Source organism: Pomacea canaliculata, linkage group LG9 (assembly GCF_003073045.1).
Source record: "Pomacea canaliculata isolate SZHN2017 linkage group LG9, ASM307304v1, whole genome shotgun sequence".
Classification (NCBI taxonomy): Eukaryota; Metazoa; Mollusca; class Gastropoda; order Architaenioglossa; family Ampullariidae; genus Pomacea; species Pomacea canaliculata.
In genome coordinates, this window is record NC_037598.1 from 13457311 (window position 1) to 13465295 (window position 7985).

At 39.0% G+C, this 7985-nt stretch overlaps 1 long non-coding RNA gene across 1 annotated transcript; it reads left to right on the plus strand.

Annotated features, from left to right (window-relative positions):
• Window positions 1-2709: 2709 nt before the first annotated feature.
• On the plus strand, window positions 2710-7313 carry LOC112572346. Its single transcript, XR_003100978.1, has 5 exons — window positions 2710-2846; window positions 4637-4896; window positions 6212-6335; window positions 6607-6657; window positions 7133-7313. It is a non-coding gene; the product is annotated as an uncharacterized LOC112572346 (long non-coding RNA).
• Window positions 7314-7985: the final 672 nt, after the last annotated feature.

Consider the following 7985-nt stretch of genomic DNA (forward strand, 5'->3'; position numbering starts at 1 on the left):
TTTCTCTCCGTTGAAAAGCGAGACAAAAAAAAAAACGTGAGCAGGAAAAAATCTTCGTAAGGTAGTAGTTGAAAGCAATTACGCTAGCAACCTATTTACATTGCTGGCAGTGTGACGCGCCTTTGGCGCCGACTTGCAGGCTGTTTGAATGAACTCCAATTAGTCACGCACACAGACACTCCTTGACAGCGCAAGGCCTGTGGAATGCATAAAAATCGCATGTCAACAAAACCAACGGTACACCGTCCACACACTGCTGGGTGTGTCACTGAAGGCGATGAAGTATTACCAAAAAATGCAAGTTGAAGTAAGCCAAACCAATAATATAATAACTTAGGTCGGATGTCATCGAGAGCTGAAAAGGTGGCCGGACTGTCTCAGGTGGTTGTTGAGAGCGGGATCAGCGTAACAAATTGAAAAACATAGTCGGTAATACTTGAATATTTTCAAACAGTTAATAGTGTAAATAATGGATCATTTGTTCTTTTTAATACTACGCAGTTCTGAATGCAGGATTATAGAACAAGGATTCATTCAATCACAAAATTAAGACCAATAATTTTGCGCCTGAGTACAAATATTGTCATATGTAACACTATGCACGTGTGGTAGGAACTAGGTATGAAAAACAGTTTCGCTATTTCAAGGCGGTGAGCTGGACGGGGGGTTTCGGGTCTGAGTGTAGCAGAGTGCGGCGCACTGCGCCAACAACAGCGACTGGACAACAACACCGGTGTCTGGTCCCTTTTTGTGATTGAGAGCTTGTAGCGCCCCTGTGTCTAGATGGTCAGACTTTATTTTCTGTAATAACAAAACAGCTAGTGAACAACCCGCTCAAATCATGCATGACTACACCGACATTTAAAATTTGAGGTCTTTTTTAATATTTGTAAACAACGACTTCGTGATGTAAACAGTTATTATAGTAGGGAGAGACAATTAAACAGATAATTTACTTTCGTCCTAGTCATGAGCCAACAAACAGGAAGACAGCAACAACAGAGAGGAATATATGAACTATTTTCTGATTTGTGATTGTATCTTTTATCTTCGTTTTATCAGTGATGGAGGCTGTCAGTCTGGTGGTTCCAGTGGTTGGCTCCTGTCACATGTGCACAGCTCGCAGGTACCACAAGTCCAGACAACACCACAGACAACAGCAACGTCGGCCACCACGTCAACACACGACATACTCAACACACGTGACAACACGACCACCTATATCTCTCTTTGTTATCAAAGTGAAAGCAAAGAAGCGGAGACTACTTGTGATTATGTCAACATCAACGAGTACTTAATCAATATAAAGCAATTTAAATACAAGTTACGATACTACTTTCAGGTTTTTGGTTATCATAAAAATAAATTCATATATATATATTTACTGAAAAAGTAAGAAGTATGTGTTGATAAACTGTTTGTACTATGAAGTTCAGGCTAGGACTGGCTCACCGATGAATATAATTGTCCCATCCGTCAAATTGTACTCAAAGCACGCTTTTTAAGGACATTCCATTTGTAGGTGCAAACCACGTGACCACTTGAATTATTTCGACATGTCCCACTCACTCATTCCAAATCATGATGTAATACAAAGACCAGTTAAAATACAACACGTAGATAGAAGTCACTTAAACTAGAGGAAGACCTGCAGTGAACTTTTGTTGTAGGAACATGTCTCTTATTTCTTCATAAGTACCTTTCCTCCCCGCTAACTCTTGCCATCTGGATAACCACATATCAATCTTGGCTAGATATATTTTTTGTATGGTTTCGTCCTGTATTTTCTTGGCGTCTCTGAACTTTTTCCGGGTACTTCGTCTGCTGTCAGACGAAATCTGTTGAGCAGGGCCTTCTTTAAGATATCATATGTCGTTGGCATCATCGTCGTCTAGTCGACTAGGTATACTTCGCCGGCCTTGTAACTTTTGAGGACAGTGCTTTTCCAATGTATGCGAGCGCGTGTAAACATCTACCTGTAAACTTCGCTCGCCGCACTCTTCCACTTTTTTCAACAAAAAGGTCTGGCTAACAATTAACACATTTAATGTTCTTTTTAAAAAAAATAAATGGTAAGGAAATGAGAAAGGAAACACTAAAACCGTTCTTTTGCCTAATGTATACTGTCCGTAGAAAGTTAATAACTTCCCCGACAGTCGACACTCCGTTCATCAGTGCAGATGTATATGCCGTTGCCTACACTAAGTATCAGACAAGTTTGGCCCGTCTAAACTTCTTTTTGGTAAACACTACTCGTGACACCTTTCACATCATACTACTGCCTTTTCACACCCCTTCATGATCGTCTTCCTTTTACAATATCATGATACTCTCAGTTTCTGCTTTTGTTACATAAATAATCTTTGCTATTTTTGTATTTGGTTTTATTCTTTGTTAGTACTGTTGTTTATGGCGCATGTGTTGTTTGTATTCCTGTTCCTCGTATGTTTTCTATGTTCCCATCTTGTTCTCAAGCGTAAATAGAATGCTCATTAGAAGTGTGAGTATGCGCTTTACAACTGCCACATTATTCTTATTCTTCGCAAACTGACTGGACGATGAGAGATGACAGCAAAGAACAGTGACAAGCCTGGTCCTAGCGGTGGATGTGTTTGTGTGTCTGCGTGTGTTTCCACGCGAATGTGAGATTTGAATAGATGGTATCGCTTGTCTGCGAAAGCTTGAAACTGTCGTCATAGATGTTTGAACGTCGTCTGTGTTAGATAAATGTAAACACATTCGTTTCAGTTGGAGCTTCTTGACTCGAGCAGTTACCATGTGGCGAATTGCATCTGTGTTCTGGCTTCTTGTAGCTTTTGGTGTCAATGATGCTCGAACTCCAAGAGGTAAGTAAAATAATCAATAATTAAAAGAAGAGATAATAAATGCATATATCATGATGTATTTAATTTGAAGGCTTTGTAATCCTAAGATTTAAACGATAGCCACATAAAATATATTTAGCAGATTTCCTAGTTAGGCGTACTTAGCAGACGGGCTAAGCTGGTCTGACACTTAGTGTGGACAACGACATATACATCTGCTGTGAAGGATCTGTTAACACGCCTGTGGGACCCAGACAAGTTTTGACATTCGGTCAGCCCAACAACTCTTCAAAAGTTGAAAACAGAGGAGTTTCACTAAAGTCAGGTGCTTCTTCTTCAGGCTTAATAAGGTTTTGATCCGTTATCAATTAAAAAAGAACTGTAACAATAAATATTAATGTATAAGCACAAAACCGCATATGTCATTCATTGTGTATTTTCAAATTTCTTGATGCTCGCAAAAGAGGACGACGATGATGAATATATTGAATTTTCAAGTACTCGACCTTTTTCAATTTAATACCGATTGTTAACTTTGCAATTACTTTCCTATTTCTTGACCACACCTCACTGACGCCTAGATCACAAGAGCGGGAAAGCAAGAAATGATGTTTTGTTAACTGTTCACTAACTAGTATACTGGAACCTATTCTTTTACATTCTTCTGTTGCCGACCACCATTTCAGAAACATTTGCGACAAGAAGCTATTAATAATAGACTTTACTTCCACCTTAATAATAGACTTTACTTCCCTTACTTTCATCTTCATTACTTCTAGCCCAGGGGTGGGCAATTAATTTTCCCAAGGGGCCGCATGAGAAACTGGTGTGGTTCTGGAGGGCCGGACTAATATAGTTAACTCAGTTTTACCCAATACTGTATATATAGTATATATACTGGCGGGCGGGCCAGCGGGCGGGCTGGTCAGAGACAGGAGACGGCCCGCGGGCCGGCATTTGCCCAGGTCTATTCTAGTCATTTGTTTTCTTAGTCTGTGAACTACTATTAATATTGTCAAAATGAATTTGGTCAAGACCAAGCTTGATATTAAGGATTCTAGGACATGCGTTTCTCACATGTCCATGCTTTCTTTGTCAGCTTCAGGAACCTCCTAAACCACATTGCTACATCCACTTTTTGCTTTATTTCAAGATCAGCCCTTTTTAGCTCACTGTCATGTGGTAACTTAAATGGGGAAGGAACTATCGCCCGAATTAGTGTCTAGGGTGGCTTGTTGACAAGCATCACATGATGCCCACAAGAAAGTCTTAGAGAGGTAATTTAAGAAATATTTTGAAATTACACTCTGCAAAACAAAACAAAAAAACAAACAAAATAAAACCAAACCAACAAAAAAAGCAAAAAAATCTTGAAACTATGTCTCTTCCGTTAAACCCATTACATGCATATTTGTAGTATACTGTTGTTTTCACTGAAGCTTTTACACTACCATGATTAAGTTCTGCTTTAGCTGTCTTGCTGCAGTGTTTCATTCCAAACAGTATTTGTAACTTTGCTGCGACGAAATCTTTGCAAACTACGCCTATAGATAAGAAAGCAAAATTCGGTAAAAGTGTGTTTGTAGAGTTGATTGATTCTGGTCTGTGTATGTGTACTCTGTTAATGTTTAGTCGAATATACAACACATTCGGAATACTTTAGAGCTGCGAAATGATCGATATAATAATAGATGATGATGATGATGATGATGATGATGAGGATGATTGATGAGATGATGATGATGATGATGATGATGATGATGATGATGATGATGATGATGATGATGATGGATGATGATGTTGTCTTCTAGGAAGACCTTGGAGAATATCAATGAAAACAGCGGATGTAGACCATGCCGGTACTGACGCCAGTGTCTACATCATCTTGATGGATTCTTAATGGCAGAGACAATCACCGCATATATACTTGGACAATGTATTTCTGAATGACCATGAGCGAAATTCCGTAGACCACTTCAATAGATACGACAGTGTTAACCTCAGGGACGTATGCGCTATCACAATCTATCATGATAACACTGGCACTCACCCTGGCTGGTTTCTCGAAAAGGTAAATAAACATTTTTGACACTAAACCCTTTCACAGCTTTTATGTAGTCATCATTCCCATATGTACTGAATTGTTCTCATTTAAGATTCCAGTTCATTTATAAACATCCAGAAATTAATGTACTCAAACGGCTTAAAGAATGCTGTAGATGTCATTAAAACATCTTGAAAGTGAAGATAATGGATAAGAGATAAAACAACAGTTAAACTGTTCCCTAGTGCAAACTATCAGAATGCAGGAAGAGTTCAAGATAAACAAATCCTCCCTTGACTAGTACCAGTTCAAGAACAGTATACTGATCATTGGGAGAAAACAGCTCAATAGACACAGAAACTGTCAACTCCTCCCTATCTTCATCGATGGCAAGAAAGTGAAAGTTTGTGTTGTTCTTCCTGTGTGCAATGTCGTCTGCGAACTGCAGATTGTGTTTGGGACTCTCGAGCGATTTACAGGGAGGAGATGTTTCTTAAAGTATATTCTACGACAAAATGCTAAACAGCACGGGAAAAAGGGTTGCCATTGACGGAAACCCACCGTTGTCTATAAGTTTGTTGTACAGAGCTCGTGGGGCTTTGTATTTTATTGTATAAATTATACAACAACCAACAAACTACAGTAAGAATGATCATGTGCGCACCTACAACATCACAGACACACACCACTGACACTTCATCTGAGGTTGAGCATCTGGACCGTGTTACAGTCGCCGGCTCTCTCACGAGCAACACACACACACGACGTCCGTACGCGTTCTTTCAACACAAAACAACGATTGGCTGAGGCTGTCCACGTGATGTTAATAAGTTGCTGGAATGGCTCAGGACTTACAGATTACAAAACATTTATGCATTAAAAAAGTGGCACCAGCTTCACTTACAGTTTCTTAGCGATATGAAGCCAACGGTACATCCATCCACACACTTCGTCTAGATGTAATCCTCGATCACAATTGCTTTAACACAATAGTCCTTACGGAAAGAAAAAAAACTTGGCTAGGCAAGGAATTTTTTTTGCATCTACACTCGCATTAACACTTAAACAACATCCTTCTGCTGTCATTTCCGCCATCATCACCGTCTGTTTCTTCTACATTTTTCGCAAGAGTTATCTCCCTTGTCTCTCTGACTTTCTAGCTCATTCTCTATTACATGTTATTTACCATGCAATTTACGAACAGCGAAGGGATTATATGGGTAAAGATAGGGGTAAAGATACGGTATCAGTTTAGATGTTTTAAATTAGTGGCTGCTGTACGTAAAATGCTTTCTTCACGTGCTGACCACAAATTGTTGTTTTTATATTGTTGTCTAACTAGGTGTGGCTGAAGTCTGATGAAAGCCAAAACGATCGCGTATTTAATATCAGCCGCTGGGTCCCAACAGAGCAAGAAGCGATGGAATCACACTATGTAGTAGAGCGCACGCCACCGTGTAGCGAAGGTAAGTGTGTCCTGTCTACTGATTGTCAGAGAAATGCCGCACAAATCAAAACACATACATATAGTCCACCACAGGTCTTAGGAGTGGCCATTGCAACATTTTGTGCATATACTGGAGGTCTTTTTCATAAAGGAACAAATGCACTATGGAGTCCTTCTCTCAGTTATTTCTAAACAGACCCCATATAAGATGAGTGGTTTGGTTTGTCTTCAACAACATGTGAAGTCATATCTGACACTTAACATACATGTATCTTTTGTCTCCACTACAGGTCCCCTGCCGTGATGGATCAACGTGGCAATGGTAGACAGCGGATGACAAGGTACACTTCTAATCATTACTTTATCATCTAGGACACCTCTAGACATTCTAATTACACAAAGAGCTGTGGAGCAAGATTGTTCTAAATGTTTGAAAGTCGAATTGCATGAAAAGCTTTAGAGGTTCAAGTACTACAAATTGTAATATCTGATCGAAAGTAAAGTTGACTTTGGAGAAGAAATGAGAAATAGAATTTCATTTTGACCTGAACGCCTGTAGATATATGTGTGTATGTGTGTGTGAGTGTGACAAAAAGAGATGGAGAATGGTATTCACGTGTGTGTGTGTGTGTGTGTTCGTTTGTTCATATCCTTACTTTGAAGTAGACATTGATGCCAATTTGCGTCTTTCGTGCGGTATTATAAAAATGTTGCGAAAAGATTTTTTTTTTAAATAGGTTTTTTGAAACTTTATGTCTGTATTGGCTGTTTGTTTCGGTTGTGATGTGATTATATATAATTATATTGTGTTCAAAGGATGGAGAGAAGTAACGTGGCTTTGGAGCAGATTTCCTGAGGTCAACTTACAGTACTGTGAAGTGAATTTTTTCACCGTCTAAACTTTGAAGGCATCCAGGACTCAAATAGTTGGTTAATATTCTTTTATTTGTAGAACTTTCTGGCATGTCATAATAAAGAACGTCTGTTCATGCATGAATTTTGCCTTACGGGTTTTTCAGTGGAGTGTGAAAACAAGAATTTACTGCAATCTTAAAACGGTCAGACAATTAGAAAAGCACAAACAGCCACGGCAAAAAACAAAAACAACAAAAACAACATAAAACAACCAAAAATTAAAAACAACAACAAATGAAAACTAAAAAAAGGGTATCCATCTAATTCGTAATTATCAAAGCATTATTTACATACAATGCCAAAATTGCAAGTTGAAGTAAGCCAAACCTATAATACAATTACTTAGGTCGGATGTCATCGAGACCTGGAAAGGTGGCCGGACTGTATCAGGTGGTTTCTGAGAGCGCGATCGTCGTTACAATCTGAAAAATAAAGTAGGTAATACTTGAATATTTTTAAACAGTTAATATTTTAATAAATTACACTAGGACCACATACACTAGGACCAGGGATGGGGAGTAGCTGTAGCCTAGCTACAGCTACTGTAGCCGGCTACAAATTTTGTAGCTTGTAGCTTAGCCGGCTACAAATTTTTAAAAAGTAGCTTTTAGCCGTAGCTACATTTTAGAAAGTAGCTGTAGCTTGGCTACAGGTTGGCTACTTTCACGACTGTAGCACTCTAGTAGTGTACAAAGTATAATGTCTTTGGGTTGTAGATTTGCATCTATATTCCAGAATGTTCAGCACGGCAGCA